The sequence below is a fragment of the Elephas maximus genome, chromosome 23, assembly GCF_024166365.1.
Source record: "Elephas maximus indicus isolate mEleMax1 chromosome 23, mEleMax1 primary haplotype, whole genome shotgun sequence".
NCBI lineage: Eukaryota > Metazoa > Chordata > Mammalia > Proboscidea > Elephantidae > Elephas > Elephas maximus.
In genome coordinates, this window is record NC_064841.1 from 32,633,145 (window position 1) to 32,658,180 (window position 25,036).

Sequence of the window (25,036 nt, forward strand, 5' to 3'; positions counted from 1 at the left end):
AAACCTCACTAGAGTTAGGATGGCAGTTTAACTATTTAAAAATTAGAAGAACGTGATGAGAAAGCATGACTGTAGTGAGCAGAGATGGGAAAGACACTAGTAGCGTTACCAGTTCATTGACTTGGAAAGCATTTGAAGTGAGTAGCTAGCACAAGAGCAAATTAACGTTTCTAAGATAAAATAATTTTTTTTAAGACAAAATAGCCCACTTCAAAATCTCATTCACTTAGTCTAAATCCCAACCCCCATTTCTTCAATGTTCTGCTTAGTGAGTGAGATCATGAAAATATGTACCACTTGCTCTAACCTCATTTCAAAAGTTAAATCAAACTCACCTGGTCCCTAATAGCAAATCAATATCCCACAATGGCCTGGTAGAGCCCAAGTTTACTGGCTGCCAAGGTCTATTTAATATATCCTCCCAAGCATTGTGAATAATGAGATAAGATATTCACGGGAATTAAAATGTTAATTATATGTACAGGTTGGTAAATAAGCTCAGTGATTTGAACTGATTAATTATATGAGCTTAACTTATTATTACAGAGTGAATGTCAACCATTCATGATATATTACCTTCATCACGAAATACTGACAACCAAATTCAGCCACGTTTTCAAAAAATTAATGACTACTATAAACTCATCCTCAAACAATTTGTTCTTCTCAAATAATTCCAGAAAAATTCTTCTGACACTCTAACTATCCCCAAGTATCTGTGCCAAGCTTCTCTTCCCTTCCATCTAAAAACCCCAAGAGGAACTTTAGATAAGAAAATATCATTTCAGCTTAGTTATTTTTAGTATTTTCCCAAGGTCACATAGCTAATAAGTGGTAAAGATAAAATTCAAAGCCAGTGTACCTGATATCAAAATGTATTTTCTTTCTATTATGATTTTTTTCCACCCCTTATACAAATAACCAACCATATCTACCAACTATTATTTACTATACTTTATCCATATTATCACATTTACTTCTCACAACAGACATTATAAATAGGTTTTATTTCTATTTGAGAAAGGAAATTAAGGCTCATAAAATTTTAAAGATATTGGATTACTCATGAAAGAACAAAAAATGTACATTACTCCAAATCATTTATACCTGTGAACAGGCCAGGCAGTCAGGGTGAAATCTGTCTTGAAAGATGTTTGATGAACAGCACTGTTGTTTGGAGAATTTGTGGTATGAAAAATCAAGTTAGAATTCTTATTTCAGAAAGCAAAGAGGGATCGAGCCAGGATGGACTCAAGAAGATGCAATGATTGCTCTGGTATGGCCTGCTCCTTTGGCAGTCAGGGGTAGGACCCAGCGGCACATCAGTTATAGGCACTGTAAATCACTCTTCCCTCTATGGCTATCTTCTCAACTGCCCTCAGCATTTTGGGAAGTGTAAGGCCCCAATGAGCCAGTTATCGTTTTGCTCAGGGCTAAGTGTGTACTCTTTATAGCCCTATCTTCTTGTCCACTGCCTGTGACGTGTGCCAACTTTGCTCATGTGAAACACAAATAACTCCCATGATTCAATTAAAGAGAAGCCCCTAAAAAAGAAGATAGGATTAAATCCATACTATTAAGGGAACATGGTACAGTGATAAATTGCCGTACCTTTTACTGTGTATTAGGGAAAAAAATGCTAACCTAAGGGGTATTTTTAAAAAGATATATGTTCTGAGTTACAACTTTGTACATTAATTTGAAATACATATCTAGAATACCGATTCTTTCATTTGTATGAATACCAGTTTTTGAGTCCTATATTTTCTAATTAAGCTTCTAGTTAATCAGATGTGAGATTACCCTTGACCAGACATCTGTTCATTTCTTGATTACCAAGTATGATTTCAGATGACTGGTTAGATTAACTAGAATCCCTCACTGTTTGCAGAGAACTATCACTATTCTGTCAAGGATTCTATGCTATACATTTATTAATTTTCATTATGTTGGATTCAAATCTCATCCCCCCAACAGGCCACAAGCCCCACCAACACTGAGATCCTGTTTAAGAACAGCCGTGGAATCCATCACATTGCCATCAACTCTATGCAGAAAGAGCAGCTCTACACCGGTCATACACACTGTAGGGGCACACCCTCCATCTTAAATCCTTTCAATAATGAGGGCACTTTAAGAAAATGAGCAATTAACTCAGCATCAGGCTTCTGGGTTTATCAGCTGACACCTCCCCTTTCTAAGTCTGTGATATTGGGTCAGTATCTTAACCTCGATTAGAATGAAAAACTAAATAAAGCAGTCCTTGCCTAAACCACAGAACTGTCACGATGATCAAAAGAGACCATGTGATACATAGCTAAAGATGTGAGCAGGATATTATTTATAGTACTTAAAAATGGGAACCAACCTAAATATTCAGTGAGAGGTGAATGGTCTACTAAATATTAATACATTCATACGATGATTATGTTTATTAATATACTTTCCTTAAATTGAATAAATGTTAAAATAGGATGCTACTGTAAAAGATGAAATATTATATAATTAGGTAAAAAATATATTTTTTAAATTCTGAAAGAAAATAAAGTACAATGTTAATAGTAGCTATCAGTGGATAGTAAGATAATAGCTGATCTTTAAAAAAACAATTTTATTTCACTTTTTAAAAAATACATATTTTTAAAATTGAAAAAGCATTAATATGTGTGCAAAAATACTTTGCTACACATAAAATGTTACAAATGTGCTAGTTAGTATAATCCTAAGTATGGTAGTTAATGCTAGTTAGTATAAATATCAGAGTCCCTGGGAGGTGCAAATAGTTAATGCGTTGGGCTGCTAGCCAAAGGTTGGAGGTCTGAATCCACCTGGAGTCACCTTGAAAAAAAGGCTTGGTTATCCACTTCCAAAAATCAGCTTGTGGAAACCGTACGGAGCACAGTTCTACTGTGAAATCCTTCAAGTTGTAAGGAATTGAAATCACCACAGGGCAATTGGTTATTTTAATATAATTATTTGAGTAAAGATAAAATGAGAAAGTCTATTTTTCATTATAATTTGGTTCAATTCTAAATATAAGTCCAAGTTTCTTAACAACCTATGATAATTAAGGGGTATTATTCTAATATTATTGTTAAGATATCAAATATTAATAGATGTCAAGCATAAAGTAAGTAAAAAATAAAAATCTAGTTCATTTAGCAAATTTAGATGTTAGTACACAACTTCGTTGATCAAGCAAGAGCATGAATTTATTTACCTAAGAGCTGGGGTCAAGGCCATTTATTATTGTTGTTAGGTGATGGTGAGTCAGTTCCCGTTCACAGCAACTCTATGTACAATGGAAGGCAACACTGCCCAGTCCTGTGCCATCCTCACAACCCTTACTGTGTTTGAGCCCATTGTTGCACCATTGAGTCAATTCATCTCCTCAAGGGTCTTCCTCTTTTTCATTGACACTCTACTTCACAAAGCATGAAGTTCTTCTCCAGGGACTGGTCTTTCCTGATAACATGTCCATGTCCAAATTATGTGAGATGAAATCTCACCATCCTCATTTTCAACAAGCACTCTCGCGGTATTTCTTCCAAGATAGACTTGTTCATTCTTCTGGCAGTCTATGGTATAATCAACAGTCTTCACCAATGCTGTAACTCAAAGGCATCAATTCTTCTTCGGTCTTCCTTATTCATTGTCCAGTTTTTGCATGCATACGAGGTGATTGAAAGTACCATGGCTTGAGTCAGCTGCACCTTAGTCCTTAAAGTGATATCTTTGCTTTTTAACACTTTAAAGAGGTCTTTTATAGCAGATTTGTCCAATGCAATGGGTCATTTGATTTTTTTTAACATTTTTTTATTCTACCTAAATGAAAGTTTACAGAGCAAATTAATTTCTCATTAAACAATTAACAATCAATACATATAATGTTTTGTGACATTGGTTGCCAACCCCATGACATGTCAACACGCTCCGCTTCTCAACCTTGGGTTCCCTGTTACCAGCTTTCCCAGCCCCTCACTCAACATTTCTCAAACTGAAAGACCTGAAGTAAAAAATTCAAGCCTCAAGTTGCGATATTGAAGGTTTCTAAGGGCAAGGCTATTTAGTCAATACTACTTTGTGAGAGCTATATTTTCTTGAAGAATTCACAATCCGAAGAAATCTTCATTAGCTAAGTTGTGTTAAAGCCTTTTAAATACAACTCCATTAACTTTTAAATTAAGAAAAATGATAAGAGAACTCAGGGTTATGTAATTATTCCAAATACATTAAAATATTGGGTTACAAAATATTTGTGTAGAAGACGTACATCAAATATTTTGGTAGATGAATATTAAAAAAAACTAATTAAAGTAAAAGGAATATGCAAACTTTATTTCCAGTATTTATTCAGTGATCTATGTTATTCAATGGGAGTCAGAAGAGTCAAAAATGTAAGCAGTATTTCTTGACCTCATTTTGTAAATCTGACTTATAACATTCATATGAGTACATTTTAATTTTTCTAGAATATTTAAAATGTCAAAGCTTCATAATGAGGTAAATTTTGAAACTATTAACTTATACTCTATTAAGGTATTATAAAATATATATGTGTATGTGTAGACATATTTGATTTATATTTTATCATAAACAAAAAGAAACATGTTGAAAGTGCCCCATTCTATTAGTCAAAGTAAGATAAGAAAGCAGTTTGGACAACCCTGAGATAGATCTGCTATTCCTCTTCACTATTAACAACTGTGAGCTTTGTCCAAGATTACAAACCAAGTAAAAGGCAATCTGTCAGAAGTCAAAGCCAATCCACTTTCCACTACACCACACAAGGGTTGAAATTACTATGAGAAATATGAGATAATAACCCTCAGAATATCTCCACGACCTATAAAATAGGAAACTTCCTATGAGAAATAACCAAAATCCTTTGCATCTGAGTTGACTTCGATTCATAGCAACCCTATAGGACAGAGTAGAACTGCCCACTGCCCCATAGAGTTTCCGAGGAGTGGCTGGCTGGTGGATTCAAACTGCTGACTTTTGGTTAGCAGGGCTTTTAACCACTGTGCCACTGGGGCTCCAGGAAGAAATAAAGGAATAAGTTAATAATGGAAAATTACCATAGCAACAATTCTAAGTTAATAATTTCTCATATTTTAACATCTCTAAAATTGGGATGCATCTTAAAATTGATGGTACCGCTAACGATCAAAAACATCTTATATCAGTACTTCTCAAACTCTCTGTGGTGAAGGACTAATGTTTGTTTGTCCTCAATTCTTTTGTAGCTCTACCCTGCTTAATGAGAGCCTACTGATCACGCATGTGATGTCTGAGGACAGCAAATTGCTACTGGCACTTCTAAATGTATCCTATCTGATTCTTTTAACTTGGGTTGTAACAGTTCACAAACCATATTTTCAATAACACTGTCTTAAAGTCAGTGAAATATTGTAATAATTGAGTTTATTATACATAATTTTGAGTCCCTTTTAATCAATATTTGATTGCATATAATTTTGAATGATGATTAACCAATATATTTTCTTAAATGGGTCAAGTAATAAAATTGACTATTTCACTTTCTTTTCCACAAAGAGACTAAATGGCTGAAGGCAGGGATCAAGAAGAAGGTAAAAAGGAGATTGGATAACCCACCAATTTGAAATGTAGTTCTTAAATGATTAAGCCAAATGAATTTCTTGCTTCCAAGTACAGTAATTCACTATCTCCCTTATTTTGGGTTGTTTTGATCAGGAAGTTTTTTAAGGATAGGGAGATGGGGAAGATGGATTGATGCCACACACACGAGTTAAAACCAAGTCTGGTTACTAATATTAAAAATTTCAGCTTAAATTATTATACTTCTATCAAGTATTTTTACTACAGCAACTTATTGCAAATAATGTGTTTTTTAAATAGGAGAATGTCCTTTTTTTTGGTAGGAAAGTCTCAAAATACTGTGCAGGTACTATATATTGAAATAATTCAGGATTCAGAAACTGATGTGAATGGAGACTTAACTGTTTTCTCAAAGGAACCCCCTTGTTCACTGCTGTGTCCCCTGGGAACTCAGAAGACACTCAATCCATATTTGTTGAATTCTGAATGAATGGCAGCGAGAGTGGCCTCCCAGGAAGGAAAAGGGCACATTATTACTGGGACCTTAACATTCTCTATGCATGTGTGGATTGCATTCATCACAAGAAAATAAGAGAATTCACCCCTTTCAATACAGCTGGGTGCAACAGGAAAGAACAAATGAAAATCTAATCCTGGTAACAAAGATGAGTTTCCCTATAGCATGGCTCCCATCATATCAGGCTTCAAAGGCTGAATAATAAATTTATTTATATTTTAGAAAAGACAAACATTCATTGGCCTGACTGGCTATTAGGAATCTCAGCCAGAACTACAATCTACTATAACTCACAGCTAGAAATGTGCTCTTCATGGAGGCTCATTATTTAATTAAGAGTAGGAGTTACAAGACCACTAAATCCAGTGAAGCAGCACAATTTGCAAGGGCTCTGAATTTATGGTTTTCATTAATTAACATAAAGTAGTGTAGGCAAGTGAAATCAAGTGATCTGCTCGGCTATTAGAATTTTGAGAGTTAATTAACATAACAGCACAGATCATTGAGCTTAGAAATTATGAGTAACATATAGAATTTTAAAGAGTATCATGATATTTTATAATTAAGAGATACATTCCTGCTCCTTCAAATAGTATTCTTTTGAAGCTTTGTTCCTTAATTCAAGATCAGATATAGCTAAATCTATATCAAGGCAAAACAATTAAGAAGTTTGTGAATTCCATTATGCAAACACTTCTAATAAATGATTTGCTTATTTACTTAATCAGCTGTGATGATTACAGACCATTAGTGGCCATTAATAAATAAAACTATTTGTGCTTCACAAGTGTGCTTGAATATCAGACTTCTTAAATTTCTCACTAGGGAAAGAAACAAAACCAACTTTTTCTATGACCACAGCTTAAAACACAACTGAGCAAATTCTCATTTCTCCTCTGGAATTGAGGTAAAACATAAGGGGAATTGAAGGCTGTGCAAATTGTTCTCCCTTGGCATCACTGCCCTTATGTATCTTCAACATACCTTCTGCCCTTCATTGGGTCTCTCCCTTAATTTAAGAGCTCTAGAGCATTGAGGGCTATTATTCCTCTTCATCTGAGTGAAGAGCTGTGCAAATGACAGTCAAGCTTTGCCATTCCCATCCAAATTTAACTTGTTAAAAATAGACATGCATTGTAACCTGAGTAACATTTTCTATGATGTCTTTATAATTTCCTATTACATTTTACTACATTTTAAATTATAGGGGAAATAAGTCCTTGCTCTTATAGCCAAGACATCGATGATTTAAAAAACACTTTCTATATATACAAGCATAGATTCATATGTTTATTTCACAATTACGGTAATTACCATTTCTGAGTGCTAAAAACATGACATTCACTTCACTAGTTGTCTTGGTTATCTAGTGATGCTTTAACACAAATACCACAAGTGGATGGCTTTACTAAAGAGAAATTTATTTCCTCATGGTAAAAGTAGGCTAGAAATCCAAATTCAGGGTGTCAGCTCCAGGGGAAGGCTTTCCTTTTGGGCTCTGGAGGAAGGTCCTTGTCATCAACCTTCCCCTGAATTAGGAGTTTCTCCATGCAGGAGCCCCAGGTCAAGGACACACTCTGCTCATGAAGCTGCTTTCTTCGTGGTATGAGGGCCCCTCAAATCTCTGCTTGCTTTCCCTTCCTTTTACCACTTGTAAGATAAAAGATGGTGCAGGCTACACCACAGGGAAAGTCCCCTTACATTGGATCAGGGACGTGACCTGAGCAAGGGTATGACATCCCACTCTAATCCTCTTCAACATAATCCTATCTTGCCTCATTAACCACAGGCAGAGACTAGGATTTATAACAATAGGAAAATTATATCAATCGCAAAATGGAGGACAACCACACAATTCTAGGAATCATGGCCCAACCAAGTTGACTTATATTTTGGGGGGACACAATTCAATCCATGACACCAGTGTTTTATAGAAATTATCTCCTTACTGCTAAAAAGAATCTTGAAAGGTAGGTCCTCAATTGATAAAAATGGAAACAATCATGTTGAAACAGTAATTCTCAGCTCTAACAGCAGAGGATTGCACTTAACCTAGCTTATCAACATTACTAACATGTATGACATCTAGAAAATGGGTGAGAAACATGAAAATTCATGCCTTTTTGCTCTAAGCACAAGCCCTTTCCATCACTCCAGTGATTTACAAAGAAAGAAAGTTGTCAAGAGAAAACTTGTACAAAACCAAAATGTTGGAACAGATAAAATACTACTATTTTGAATGAAGCATGAACAAAGGTTGGGGACCACGGTCTCCAACTGCTGCATCTTCCCCTTGACCCTTCCCACACTCACCCTCTCTCCATGGCAGCAGCTGAGGAGGGATCCAAGGGGGAAAATCATGCAGTATACTCTGCTTCTGCTTTTAACGAGACTTATCCTATCCCCAGATTTTGTATTTCAAATACAAAAGATTTTCTATAACAACCATATTTTCTTCCCAATTGTTATCTATTGAATCGTATCCCCAAAAAATATGTGTTTAAAGCCTAAATCCTATACCTGTGGAGATAATCCTATTAGGGAACAGGACTTCCTTTGTTACGTTAATGAGGTCACATCAAGGTTGGCTGTTCATTAAAGCTATCCACTTGTGGTATTTCTGTTACAGCAGCACTAAGAAGCTAAGACAACAATCAATAACAACATAAGTAGAGAATGGCAGGCAACAGGTTTTATGGTATTACAGGGCCACTTCCAAAGATAAAAATAGAGTCAGCTGAGAGTGTAGGTGCTTGGTACTAAGCAGGACTGATAATGCATTTGTACACATTTTACTTATAGCTAAAATTATATGTTTGAGAGGATACCTTCAAATTTAGCACTTTAAACAGCTTTATTTAGGTATATAATTGACATATAATCAATTGCACATATGTAAATTAGTCTCATATACTTTGGACATGTTGTCAGGAGGGATCAGTCCCTGGAGAAGGACATCATGCTTTGCAAAGTACAGGGTCAGCGGAAAAGAGGAAGACCCTCAACAAGGTGGGTTGACACAGTGGCTGCAACAATGAGCTCAAGCGCAACAAGGATTGATGGCGCAGGACCGGGCAGTGTTTCGTTCTGTTGTGCATAGGGTCACTATTAGTCAGAACTGACTCCACGGCACCTAACAACAACAGGACTTCTATACAATGTTGAATAGAAATGGTGAAAGTGGACCTCTTCTTGTTCCTTATCTTTTGGAAAAAGTATTTGGTCTTTCATCTCTAAGCATGATGTTAGCTGTAGGGTTTTTTGTAGACACCCTTTATCAGACTGAGGAATTTCCTTTCTATTACTACTTTGCTCAGAGTTTTTATCAGAAAGTAATGCTAGATTTTGTCAAATTCTTCTTGTGCATCTATTTAGATGATCCTATGCTTCTTTTCTTTATGCTTCTTAATTTTTAATTTGTTAATACAGTGAGTTCTGAATGTTAAACCAAACTTACATTCCTGGGATAAGCTTTTCCCAGTGTATCTTTTTCCAGTCTTATATTTAACCTGTGTGTGTCTTTGTATTTAAAGTGCACTTATTTTAGGCATCACGTAGTAGAGACTTTATTTTTATCCAATCTGATCATTTCTGCCTTTTAATTAGGGTATTCTGACCATTTACATTTAACATGAGTGTTGATATCTTTAGGTTTAAGTCTATCATCTTGCTATTTCACTTGTATTTATCTATCTCATCTTTGTTCCCTTTTTCTTTTGCTGACTTCTTTTGCATGGAGTATTTTTATTATTATTCCATTTTCTTTGTTGGCTTATTAGCTATAACTCTGCTATTTTTGTGATGGCTTCTTGTCTCTAATATACATTGCTTACTTACCATAGTCTACCTTCAAGCGTTATTATGCCATTCTCATAAAATAATAAGAAAAAATCTTGTATTTTTAACCATTTAGTTAGATTCCCTTTGGTCTTCATTCCTTTGTGTAGATCCATATTCCTATCTTGTACCATTTTCTTCTGACCTGTAGGACTTCCATCAACATTTCTTTTAATTGGGTCTACTGGTGATAATTTTTTTCAGCTTTTATATATTTAAAACATCTTTATTTTACTTTTGATTTTGAAAGATATTTTTGCTGGATACAGAATTCTAGGTTAACAAGTTTATTTTTTTATTCCTTTAAATACCTTGAAGATACTGCTATCTTCTCACTTGCATTATTTCTGTCAAGAAATTTGCTGTTATCTTTGTTCTTCTGAATATAACACATGACACATCCTTTTCTCCAGCTACTTTTAAGATTTTATCTTTATCACTGGTGCTAAGCAATTAGATTACGATGTGGCTCAACATGTTTTTTGGTTTTGTTTTTTCCCTTTGGATCTGTCAGTTCATAGTTTTCATGAAAATTTTCTGGGAAATTTTCAGGCATTATTTCTTCAAATATTTTTTCTGTCTCCATCCCTCCTTTCCTCTGAGGGTTTAAATTACACGTATATTAGATCACTTGGGGTTGTCTTCCAAGTCACTGATTTTTTTTTTTTTTTGATTCTTTTTTCTCTGTGTACTTAACTTTGGATAGTCTTTATTGTTATGTCTTCAAATTCACTAATCTTTTTCTCTTCTTTATCTAACCTGTCATTAATCCTATCCAGTTTATATTTCATTTTAGTCATGGTAGTTTTCAGCTCTAGAAATCCTATGTGGGTCCTTTTTTTATATCTTCTAGGTCCCTACTTAACATTTCAAATACATGAAATTCAGTCATAATAATTGTCTTAATGTCTTTGTCTGTTAATTCTAATACCCGTGAGTCATTTCTGGGTCAGTTTCAATTGATGGATTATGCATCTTAAGGTTGTTTTTCCTGCTTTTTTAAATACCTGGTAATCTTTGAATGCTAGACATTGTGAGTTTATCTTGTTGGGTGCTAGATTACTCTGTATTCCTATAAATACTCTTAACATTTATTCTACAGTTAATATACTCTTAATATTTATTATGCAGTTAAGTTACTTGGGGGCAGTTTGATCCTTTTGGGACTTGTTGTTATGATTTATTAAATGGGTTCAGAGCACTGCTCAATCTAGTGCTAATTACTCCCCATTACTGTGTACTGTGCCCTGGTGGCACAGTGGTTAAGAGCTACGGCTGCTAACCAAAATGTCAGCAGGTTGAATCCACCAGTCACTCCTTGGAAACCCCCTGAGGCACTTCTGTCCTATAGGGTCACTATGAGTTGGGACTGACTTGACAGCAATGGGTTGTTGTTTTGTTGTACTGCATGGTGTAAGGACCCCTGGTGGCACCATGGTTAAGCACTGGGCTGCTAACCAAAAGGTCAGTGGTTCAAATTCACCAGCTGCTCTGTGGAAGAAAGATGTGGCTTACCAGTCTACTTCTATAAAGATTACAGTCTTGGAAGCCCTATGGGGCAGTTCTATGTTGCCTTATAGGGTCATTATGAGTTGGCAATGGGTTCTGAGTAGTCTACCCATCAGTTAAAACCTGTTGCCATTGAGTCGATTCTGACTCATAGTGACCCTATAAGACATAGTAGAACTTTCTCAGTCTGGCTGATAGGAACATGCACTTTTGTCTGTGAGCCTCAGGCACTGTTCCCTTTAATCTTTTCTGATAGTTCTTTTCTCAGCCTTGATGAACAGTACTTTGACTAGAGGAGAATTTTCTGCAGATCTCTCTGTGCAGTTCTCTCCTTTCTGGTACTCCGTGCTGGGAACTTCAGAGCTCAGTTTTCCTGGACTCAGCTCTGTTGTCTCTACCCAGTGGCCTGCCTGACTCTGCTTGGGTTCACTCTCCCTATGAAATGGCCTGGCAACTCTCTTAAGGCTGTAAGCTGGGGCAATCGTAAGCATACCTCATTTGTTTTCTCTCAGGTCACTGTCTTTTGTAGCCTGACGTCCATTTCTTGAAAATCATTATTTCATCTATTTTACCTTTTTTTTTTTTTTTTCAGAGGGTGTATTTCAGGCAAGACCCTAATACAGTTCCTGTTATTCTATCTTGATCAGAAGTGGAAGTCTATTTATTAGCAGCTTAAACTAGTTTAAAATGCATTTACCCCCAGGAGAGTTAGTCATAATATAGTATTACTTATTTAATGAACATCCCTGATGGATTTTTAATTTTGACTGGAGAAAACCAAGAAAGAAGAGATTATTTTGAACTTGAGGCAATGTATCATTAGAGAAAGTACTAAACTGAGTTAGAACCAATAACTAATCAGTAATACTATACGCAGTTAACTGCTTAGAGTCAGTTTTGTCAACTGAAAAATGACAAGATTAGAGATGATATTTAAATCTGTTGCTGTTAAATTCAAAAACTATGCTTCCTTAGAAGGGTAAGATTGGGGGAAGTAGTAGAAAACTTTGGACACGGGACAAAGAAATATGGTATCTGGAGGAAGAGAAGAGGTGGCAGAGAGTGGAAAAGTAGTCAAAAAAGAAAGTGACAGGGCATCCAGAATACAAAAGTATATCTAATTCCTTGGGAAGTGTTAAAAACCATCTTCAAACTTCTTTTGCCATAGTAACAGGATGCCAAAACCACTGTTACCACATTAGTTATAGTTTGGAAGTTTTTAAAAATCACCTTTCAAGGTAGTCTAATCTCGCCAACATGCCCAATTCATACTTCATTACTGACTTCCTTCTTCAGTACAATGTCATGTCATCTCTTTGCTCAGGAAAGACAAATGAAAAAAAGAAAAATAAAGATATATACCTATAACTTTTCACAGAGAGAAAAGAAGGTATAACACATTAATCATTTAACTTTCCACACATTTACTCTACCCATCTGTGTTATTATTTATAAGTACAATGAAATATTTGTGGAAATTCTCACAAAAATAAACCCTTTTTTTTTTTCTTATATGCTCTTGGTTTATCAAGGGTCGATTTTCTTTTTTAAGTGATGTATAGCGGTGTGTACAACTACTGAAAAATCATTGCTAAGGATATCACTCATATGTTTCAATGTCTCTTCCATCTAGAAAAATATAAAATCACTTTAAGTTTAAAATAAGAAAAAGTTGACCTTCTACAAATGTGAATCTTTTTCATTATACAGTGAATGTACCCACTATGTTTAATGCTTTCCCTTCACTGCTGGAAGCTCAGACCCTATTATAATAGTTAATGGAGGAGAATACATGGCATGTGTGTGCCACCCCACCTGCTCCTCTTCTAGACATCATTAATCAAGCATGACAAGCTTTCCCTGCTGAATCCTTTGGATGAAAAATCTGTCTCAACATTATATTCTAGGAATTCATGACCAATTGAGCAGAACTTACACATGATATGAAATAACTGTAACCAGCCTAGGTGATGGCTATATCTGCTCTGCCTCCAGCAATTTGTTTCTTAAGTTGTTCCTAGGTCTGTTTGATAGATTTGTTGACATGTGTTTTTTATCATTAAGTATAATCAAAGGCTTTTTGAAAATGAAAGCATGCCATTGTGCTAACAACTGCCAAAAGTTTCAAGTATACTTGTGAATGTACATGGAACTGCCTCACAGGGTTTCCAAGGTTTTGGTCAGCAGCCTGAGCTCTTAACTACTGCGCCACAAGGGCTCCTTTCAATAAAACTGATCGCTAAAACGGTACCATCTAATTCAAGGTTGCTCAAATTGCGACCTCAGGCCAGTCCACTGGTCTGATCCACAACCAAATATGTACAGAATTGAGAGTAAAAAAAAAAAAAAAAAAAATGTTTAAAAAGTTTTATAGCAATCACTGTAACATTTTTTTCTTGCATTAAACAAAAGATACAATTTATAATGGACTGAGAAAAACAGACCTCCCCACAAAGAAAACTTCGTCCTTCACACAGAAAGTCTGGGCAACACTGACATTCCTTCTGATGTTCAAAGCAAGATCACAACAAAGATCATATTTGAAAAAACATTTAAGGATTCCCCGACTTTAGGAAAACCACCAAACCTTTCTATGCCTACGATGTGTCATCAATAACACACGGACATAATGGCATCAACCTCATAAGATTGTCGTGGGAATAAAATAAAATAACCCCTGAAAGACAGTGCCTGCTAGTAGCTCCCTGAGCACGTGGAAACCAAGAATAAATACTATGTTTTGCCACCTCCCTTGCAGCTAGATGTGGCCAAGTGATTAAGTACTGACAACAGTATATGAACAAAAGTGATGCATATAACTTCCAGTCTGTGCCCTTACAGGGAAGACAAGTGCCTTTGTGACTAGCAGAAATGCACACAGGGAGGGATATTTCTTGGATTGTGCCAATGAAGGGGACCCTAGGGAAACAGCAACAGCAAGGAAAGAGCCTGAGGAACTGAGAATTTTGCTGAGCAGAGCCACTATATCACTTCAGGCTTTTAAAATCAAGAAAAAATAAACTCATAGCCTACCTACCTAGGCCCCTGTTATTTTGGCCCTTGGCCATACTCAGCTTAACCAATATCCAACTGAGACTATATGGAAAGCACCTAGAACAATACTTGGCAGATGGTATTCATTAAATAATTGTTAATTATTATTGACTTTCAGAACCTTTACTTTTGAAGCACTATCTATGATCATCCATGAAGACTTTTCTTCAAATGATCACTGGTATAACTGTGCCAGACATTCATTTTCTAATGATTTTGGTTCAAGTAGTTCTCCAGCATTGCTTTTGTGGACTTCATACAATCCCATATCCCTCAAATGATTACTATTTTCATTTTGAAATGATCTGTATGCAACACATTGTGTTCATATGTAACAATATGGGCGTCTTAGTTATCTAGTGCTGCTATAACAGAAATACCACAAATGGGTGGCTTTAGCAAACAGAAGTTTATTTTCTCACAGTTTAGGAAGCTAGAAGTCTAAATTCAGAGTGCTGGCTCTAGGGCAAGGCTTTCTTTCTCTGTTGGCTCTGACAGAAAGTCCTTGTCTCTTTTCAGCTTCTGTTTCTGGGTTCTTTGGCAATCTTCATGTGGTGTGTATATTTCTTGTGCTTCCTTCTCTGTGCCTAATCCACTCTTTTTATATCTCAAATTGGCTTAAATCACACCATACACTGATACGGTCTCATTAATATAAAGTAAATCTTATTCCCAAATGGGATTACATCCACAGGTAGAGTGATTTAGAATTTGCAACACATATTTTGGGGGACACAATTCAATCCATAAAAGTGGGATATACTGATCAGAAAAGATGTTAACAAGATGGGGTATAATAAGAACAGGCATCTGCTCAAGTGGATAACTGAGTAGGGAAAATTTTATAAGCAGGTTCATTAATGAATGGCATATTATGACTCCTGTTCCTCTTTAGTAATTGATGTATTTCTATAAAAAGAACATTCTTTTCATCAACTACTCAGTTATCCTGAGGTACAGTTAGTTTAAGGAAGACAGTATAAATCCTTGATTTATCCCTTTATTTACCAGTTCTCAAAAGTCAGCTTAATTATGGCATAATCAAACAATAACATAATACTTGTCATGAGAAGAATTTTTTAATCTGGTGGCAATCAAATGCCAGAGTACAAATGATGAGTGCAAAACTGACAGCGACACTTATCAACCTTAGCAGGACCTTCTTGGCAGAGAGATAAGGAAAAGAATCGAAATTCAGCTCTCAGCTCAGACTTTCTAAAAACAAATGCCCACCATAGTGACTCCTTTGTTATTCCTAGATCATTTTTCTCTATGTTGGAAGAGTCCAATTTATTCCTATAAGCTCCTCCACAGTAATAGTCCCTGTCCATGAAAAAAATGTATCAATCTGTTTCAAAACATCTTTATGAGGTCTGGTGTACGGGATTGGTTTGTGACAACCCAATGGTCATCGTGTTCCTATTAAAATGTAAGCCAGATCGCGTCATTTCTCTGTTCAGATATCTTCAGTGGCTTTCCAGCCCACTCACAGTAGAAGCTGAAATTCTTACAATGGTCTGAAAGTCCTCCATAATGTGCCCAGTAATCAACCCCTGCATTTCTCCGACCTTATACTCTTCTACTCACCCCCGCCCCCGCCTCCTCTACTTTACACATATGGGCTTGTGACAATTAGTTCTGTTTGTTGTTGGTCTCTTCATACTTGAATGCACTCCTCTAGAGCTGGGGCCTTTGTGTCTTTTGTTACCTGCTGTATCACCAACACCTAGGACAGTAGTGGGCACATGGAAGGTGTTCTATCAGTATTTGCAGACTGATTGACTAAATGCATGAGTGAATTGTTCTCAATTCTCACAAGACTGGCAGCAATGCTACTTGAGCAGTCCTGTTCCATTTCTGAATTAAAATAAATAATTACCTATAAAACATGATGCCATATAATTAAGCATTGGCCCAAACTCAAAAGCAGCCTTACAGGCAAAAAAAAAAAAAAAAACACTTTGGGAAATGTGAGGGACTGAACGTACAGACAGGAAAATAAAATACTAGGCCAACTATAATACGGTGTGTTTGTCTTTGATTTCAATTTTATATGGCATTTTCCAGAGAGAGGTTTATTTAATCTGTCTGAGCACCTCGATTATGACAAGAAAATATTCATAAAACACAAACAACAAACAAATGCCTATCGAAATAAAGAGTACTTTAGAATGATTAATTATTGTGAAAAACAAATTAAAACAACTCCCCATGTCTCTGATAGTCCTGCTTTTGATAACCTCAAATATCCAAAAGAATGCCACAGAGCTGTAGACCCACAAAGAATGCCTCAGCTCTAGGCTTGGACGAAATTGCTCTAGCGAGGAAAAGACTTTTTTCCCTAAGGTAGTGTTCCTCTAAGTGATTTTTACTGAACCTGAGATACTTGAGGTATTAATAGATGGCACTAAGGAAAGGGTTCTGGTGTCAAGTGATATAGTTTAAACAAGTTTCTTTGGGGGAAAATTATATATATATATATATATATATATATATATATATATATATATATATATATATATATAAAATCTGTGAAAGCCAGAACCTGTGAAAGGTGGAAACCAGTCTGTCAAGGAAGGAAAACCCAAATATTTTCCAAAAATGAATGACAGAAAACTGGTAAGACTGCACCCTGTCAAAGGTGGAAAACATGTATGATCCAGAAGAACAAGGCAGTCGCATCGAGTTCTAGCTTCCACAGATTTCACTGTATAAATATATACATGAGTATGTATATATATATATATATATGTATATATATATATATATATATCTCTCTCTCTCTCCATGGAAACCCTGGTTGCGTAGTGGTTAAGCACTATGACTGCTAACCAAAAGGTTGGCAGTTCGAATCCACTAGGCGCCCGTTGGGAACTCTATGGGCAGTTCTACTCTGTCCTATAGGGTCGCTATGAGTCAGAATCGACTCAACGGCAATGGGTTTGGGTTTTTTACACACACAGAGAGAGAGAGAGAGAGAGAGAGAGAAAGAGCAAATGGTTAAGAACTCTACTACTAACCAGAAGGTTGATGGTTCAAACACATCCAGAGGCACCTCAGAACAAAGGCCTGCAATCTGCTTCCAAAAGACAACATACTTAAAAACTTTATGGAGCAGTTCTACTGTGTACTCATGGGATCGCTATGAGTCAGAACTGATTTGACAGGAACTGGTATATGTGTGTGTGTATATATATATACATATAAAATAGCATTTGTATGTATATAAATATATATGTAGGAAATCCTGGTGGTGTAGTGGTTAAGTGCTAAGGCTGCTAACCAAAGGGTCGGCAGTTCGAATCCACCAGGTGCTCCTTGGAAACTCTGTGGGCTAGTTCTATAGGGTCGCTATGAGTCAGAATCAACTTGACGACACTGGGTTTTTGGGTTTTTTTATATATATGTATGTATTCGTCAAGTTTCCTGTATGTTTGTGTGTGTGTGTGTGTGTGTGTGTGTGTGTATAAAAAAACTAAAAAAAAAAAAATATATATATATAGTACACATACAAGAAACTTGATTAATATATAAATATGTTTGTATATATACATATATATGCACAGGAAACTTGTTGAATACATATATTCAACATATATATACACTGGGTTGGGTTATATTATACATCCACATATATACACACATATATTATTATACATATATTACATATACACATATACGTATGTATAGTACTAAATACACTATATATATATATATATATATATATATATATATATATATATATGTAATACTACTACATTATAAGTATGGAACCCTGGTGGCATAGTGGTTAAGAGCTAGGGCTGCTAACAAAAGGTTGGCAGTTCAAATCCATCAGCCACCCCTTGGAAACCCTATGGGGCATTTCTACTCTGTCCTATAGGGTTGCTAAGAGTCAGAACTGACTTGACAGCACCTAACAAGAACAACAACGTATTATAAGTATATATAATACTGCTACATATATATATATATATATTTTTAAATATATACATATACATATATATATACTATAGACTATATAGCATATACATATAACATATATACTATATACTACATATATAAAAAAGACAAACTCGTTGCTGGCGAGTTGATTCTGACTCACAGCAGCCCTATATAGGACATATATTATAAAATATATATTTACTATATACTTAGTAATTTTGTTTAGTAATAATATATATAAATGTGTATATTCATATACAGAGAGTGCAAGTTTTCAGTATATATATATGTTGAATATATATATTTAACAAGTTTCCATATAGAATCCTTAGTGGCACAGTGGTTAAGAGCTAGGGCTGCTAATCAAAAGGTCGGCAGCTCAAATCCACCAGATGCTCCTCGGAAACCCTACGGGGCAGTTCTACTCTGTCCGATAGTGTTGCTATGGGCTGGAATAGATGCAATGGTAACATGGTTTTTTGTTGTTATTATAGCATATAATATACTACTATTATATATATGGAGCCCTGGTGGTGCAGTGTTTAAGAGCTCAGCTGCTAACCAAAGGGTTGGTAGTCCCAATCCACCAGCTGCTCCTTGGAAACCCCATGGGACAGCTCTACTCTGTCCTATAGGGTCGCTATGAGCTGGAATCGATGCAATGGTAACAGGGTTTTTTGTTGTTGTTATAGGTGGCATAGTGGTTAAGTGCTATAGCTGCTAACCAAAGGGTCAGCAGTTCGAATCTGCCAGGCACTCCTTAGAAACTCTATGGGGCAGTTCTACTCTGTCCTATAGGGTCGCTATGAGTTAAAATCGACTTGACAGCACTGGGGTGGGTATAACATATAATATACTACTATTATATATATGGAGCCCTGATGGTGCAGTGGTTAAGAGCTCAGCTGGTAACCAAAAGGCTGGTAGTTCCAATCCACCAGCCGCTCCTTGGAAACCCCATGGGGCAGTTCTACTCTGTCCTATAGGGTGGCTATGAGTCAGAATCTAGCGGCAAAGGGTTTTTATTATATACAATAATAAGGCCTAAATTTGCCAAAATGGGTACACAGTAGAGAACATTTCCCAAACCATTTTTGACCATAAACATCATCACCTCCACCAGCACCACCACAATCATCACCCACCATTTTTTTCCAGGGCACCTTTGGGTAAATACACTGGAAGTCCTGAGCCCATAGACTTAGAATGGTATGTGAAATTCAAGAACTGATTTAACAAATTTTGGCTAGTTTTTTTTTTTTTTTTTCTCCCCACCAACCTTCAGTCCTTCTAAGAGTACAACAGTTGTTTAGACACAAAGAAGAAGAAAAAAATATATACGTGAATAAACGTAATAACCAACGACTAAAAGAAGACAGAAATACAGGCAACAAGGACAGCAAAGATAGCGTGTTTACCCTCTTTAAAGGTCAAGGTAAATCCAACACACTTCAAGGACGCCTTAGAACATCATGGCAGTAAAAGCATAAGTTGTTTATACCAGAGATAAAAGTTGCATTATATTTAGATTATGCCATATAAGAAAGTAAAGGACTTGTCAAGCATTTTGGAACTATTTTAATCAAAATTATTGTTTTTTGTAAAGTAAATTTTTTTTTGGTTAAAGAAGAAATGATTTAAAAGTAAGTGAATGTACTGGGGAAGCTGTTTCTTTTAGTACTTAATAAAAGAAGGGCTTCCATAATAATGTAGAAAATTATTCCCAAGATTGTTTTGGGTGCTTTGATTGCCTGCAAAATATTCTCAAAGGAGACACACTGTGACAGTAAACACTTAGCAAAAGGAGGATGAAAGAAAACTTACTCTTGAAAGTAAGGCACTGTTCCATCTCTATGGGTAGACCTTTGGAAAACATTGCATTTTATATTCTATGCAGCCCCAAAGATCTGGCACTTACAGACTCCCACCACAGAATGAAACAGATAATCTGATTTTCATTTCACCCATAGTGACACAAAAAGTTAATGTGGAATAACCTTTTTCACTTAGCTGCTACTGACATTTTATTAAGTGATTTTACCCCAGATGTACTCTTATCTCTCCATCTATTTTTCCCTAAGCTATTATTAATTCTATTACTGAAGGAAGGAAAAAAAGAAAAACAAATATGGGAAAACTAAAAAGCTGAGCTAACTTACACTCAGCTGCTTTAACCCTTTAAAGGATTTTTTTTTGGAAATTTTTGGAGATGCCATCTTTGTTAGTTTTTTCTCACTAATAGAATGGATGCTGAATCATTTTTGTTGGGAGTTTTTTATTATTTGAAAATATGGGGTGCCAACTGCAAGTGGGCCGTATTGTTCCCACGTTCCATGAAGTGCATCTCACACTGTTTTCAGGGAGGCGAGTGCTTTATAAAAGATGTCATCACAGAGGCAAGCACTTTCTAAAAGATGTTAGCACAGAGGTGAGCATTTATAAAAGATGTTATCAGGGAGGTGAGCACTTTATAAAAGATGTCATCAGGGAGGTGACTAATGCAAGTGGGCCATATCGGTTCCGTGTTCCATTAAACCATCACATATGTGGTACATATTGGTCTCATGGTCTGGAAGTACATGACAAACAATTTTCATGCCCAAGATAACTCATTTTCTTGAATATTCCCAAATGCCAGTAATTGTAGCTTTCCAGTAACAAACACACACACACACAAGTAGTAAACATATTTACAAGCTTTACCTCACTGTACAGAAGCCAAAAGACACCAAAGTTTCACATAACTACTCCTCCAGGAAGCATCCCCTCATGCAAATGGCTCTCAACATTCAAATGTGGCAAAGACCAACTTCGTTGTTTTTAGGCAGTTGCACCAGTATCCACAACACTAGAACATATGGAAGTGGCTCAAATGCCTGTCAATAAACCCACGGGGACAGAAAATATGAGTGGTAGCTACATCTACCAACAAGGTAGATTTAATGATTCTGATTAGACTACTCTAATCAGATACTCCATACCAGAACATTGTCTGATACAGTGCTTGAAGACGAGCTCCTGAGGTTGGAAGGCACTCAAAACATGACAGGGGAAGAGCTACCTCCTTAAAGTTGATCTTAACGATGTGAATGAGGTAAACCTTTCCAGATCATCATTTGCTGATGTGGCAGAGCTCAATATGAGAAGAAAGAGCTGCAAACATCCATTAACAGCCAGAACGTGGAAGGTAAGAAGTATGACTCCAGGAAAATTGGAAATCATCAAAAATAAATGGCACACGTGAGGATTGATATGCTAGGCAATAGTGAGCTGAAATGGACTGGTATTTGGCCATTTTGAATCAGAGAGTCATATCGTCTACTAGGCTGGGAATGACAAAATGAAGAGGAATGGCATCACAGTCACCATCAAAAAGAACACTTCAAGATCGATTCTGAAGTACAGCACTGTCAGTAATAAGATAATATCCATATGCCTACAAGGAAGGCTAGTTAATATGACTATTGTTCATATTTATGTACCAACTACAAATGCCATAGTTGAAGAAATTGAAGATTTTTAACAAATTCTGCAGTCTGAAATTTATCAAATATGCATTCAAGATGCATTGATAGCTACTGGTGATTAGAATGTGAAATTTGGAAACAAACGAGGATCTGTAGTTGGAAAATATGACATTGGTGATAGAAGGGACACCAGAGATCACATGGTAGAATTTTGCAAGACCAAAGACTTATTCATTAAACATACCTTTTTTCAACAACATAAATGGTGACTATACATGCGGACCTCACTGGATGGAAAATACAGGACTCAAATCAACTATATCTGTGGAAACAGACAATGGAAAACCTCAATATCGTCAATCAGAACAAGGCCAGGGGACCACTGTAAAACATATCATCAACTACTCATATGCAAGTTTAAGTTGAAGGTGGAAAAAAACCAAGTCCACGAGAACCAAAATACGACCTTGAGTACATCCCACCTGACTTTGGAGACCATCTCAAGAATAGATTTGACACACTGAACACTAATGACCAAAGACCAGATGACTTGTGGGATGACATCACGAACATCATACAGGAACAAAGCAAAAGGTCATTAAAAAGTCAGGGAAGAAAGAAAGGACTAAGATGGATGTCAGAAGAGACTCTGAAACTTGCTCTTAATGTAGAATAGCTAAAGCAAATGGAAGAAAGGGCAAAGTAAAAGAGATAAACAGAAGAATTCAAAGGGCAGCTCAAGAAGGCAAAGTAAAGTACTATAACGAAATGTGCAAAGACCTGGAGTTAGAAAACCAAAAGGGAAGAACACGCTCAACATTTCTCAAGCTGAAAGAACTGAAAACAAACTTAAAGCCTTGAGTTGTAATACTGAAGGATTCTATGGGCAAAACACTGAATGACACAGGGAGCACCAAAAGAAAAAAACTTCAAGCCTTGAGTTGCAATACTGAAGGATTTTATGGGCAAAACGCTGAATGACATAGAGAGCACCAAAAGAAGATGGAAGGAATACACAGAATTACTGTATCAAAAAAAAATCCATCGAGTTCAACCATTTCAGGAGGTAGCATATGATCAAGAGCCAATGGTACTGAAGGAAGAAGTCAAAGGCACACAGAAGGCACTGGTGAAAAACAAGACTCCAGGAGCTGATGGAATACTAATGAGATGTTTAACTAACAGATGCAGTGCTGGACGTGCTCACTCGTCTATAACCACGAAATCTGAAAGAGAGCTACCTGGCCAACTGACTGGAAGAGATCCATATTTGTGCCCATTCCAAAGAAATGTGATTCAAGAGAATGTGGAAATTATCAAACAATATCATTAATATCACACACAAGTAAAATTTTTTAAAGATAATTAAAAAATGATTACAGCAGTACATCAACAGGGAACTGCCAGATGTTCAAATTGGATTCAGAAGAGGATGTGGAATGAGGGATATCATTGCTGATGTCCAGTGGATCTTGGTTGAAAGCAGAGAATATCAGAAAGATGTTTACCTGTGTTTTATGGCCTATGCAAAGGCATTTGATTGTGCGGATCATAACAAATTATGGGTAACATTGTGAAGAATGGGAATTCCAAACACTTAATTGTGCTCATGAGGAACATGTACATAGACCAAGAGGAAGTCGTTCAAACAGAACATGGTGATACTGCGTGGTTTAAAATCAGGAAAGATGTGCCACAGAGTCGTATCTTTTCACCATACTTATTCAATCTGTGTCCTGAACAAATAGTCTTAGAAGTGGACTATATGAAGAAGAATACAGCATCAGAATTGGAGGAAGATTCATTAACAAACTGAGATAGGCAGATGACACAATCTTGCTTGCTGAAAGCAAAGATGGTTTGAAGCACTTGCGGATGAAGATTAAAGTATGGATCATGCCTCAACATAAAGAAAACAAAAATAATCATAACTAGAACAATAAGCAACATCATGACAAATGGAGAAAATACTGAAGTTATCAATGATTTCATTTTACTTGGATCCACAACCAACACCCATGGAAACGACAGTCGAGAAATCAAATGATATATTACATTGGGCAAATCTGCTGCAAAAGACTTCTTTTAAAGTGTTAAAAAGCAAAGTTGTCACTTTGAGGACTAAGGTGTTCCTGACCCAAGCCATGATATTTTCAATTGCTTCATATGCAATGCAAAAGCTTGACATTGAATAAGGAGGACCAAAGAAAAATTGATGCATTTGAATTACGGTGTTGGCAAAGAATACGGAATATACCCTGGACAGCCAGATAAAGGAATAAATCTGTCTTGGAAGAATTACAGACAGAGTGCTCCTTGGAAGTGAGGATGGCAAGACTTCATCTCACATAATATGGACATGTTATCAGGAGGGACTAGTCCCTGGAGAAGGAGATCAGGCTTGGTAAAGTAAAGGGTCAGCGAAAAAGAGGAAGACCCTTGACAAGACGGATTGACATAGTAGCTGCAACAGTGAGGTACAGGTGCAGGCAGTATTTTGTTCCATTGTACATAGGTTCACTATGAATCAGAATCTACTCAGGGCACCTAACAACAAACTACTCTGTTGGCCTTCTGATTAAATCAATTGCTCCCCCCTCTTCGGAAGAAAATGCCTCAAAGAATCTTAAAAAATAAAATGAATGCTATTGGGAGGAAGCTAAATCAAAATGGAACAGCTGTAGTTTTTAATAAGAGAAGGATTACCACATGATGAGTCAGAGGCTTAATCTCATTTAAATTAAAACCTTTGACTTAGCATTAAGATGGAATTGTGAGTTAAGGCATAATACTCAATCTTTCTGTTTCAAACTTACAGCAATGGGAGAAACACACACTTGTATAATTTTGTTATACAAGTGGTCCCTGACTTACAATGTATTTAAGTTATGATGAACCACACTTACGACCCTCTGTTTTTTGGTTGTTTTTTTTTTTTTTTTTTGGTACTTCTTATTGTTAGTAATATGTTGCAGCGCATAATTTGCTGATACTATCATTCTCAGAGGTTCACTTGGTAGATGTTCAATTTTATGACTTTTTGTTCAAAACACTGCCAGATTTATAAAGATACTGACAATCTAATGTAATAACAATGAAAACTTTTAAAAAATGAGGTATTGGA

General features: G+C 36.2%; 1 long non-coding RNA gene across 1 annotated transcript in view; it reads right to left on the reverse strand.

Moving 5' to 3' along the window:
- Positions 1 to 6,858: 6,858 nt before the first annotated feature.
- The window catches only part of LOC126066335 (uncharacterized), a 292,842-nt gene continuing 274,664 nt past the window's right edge, over positions 6,859 to 25,036 (reverse strand). Inside the window, exons 9-10 of the long non-coding RNA XR_007515062.1 lie at positions 12,677 to 12,760; positions 6,859 to 8,477 (exon numbers count right to left, since the gene is read on the reverse strand). This is a non-coding gene — a long non-coding RNA (uncharacterized LOC126066335). The remainder of the gene's footprint in view (positions 8,478 to 12,676; positions 12,761 to 25,036) is intronic.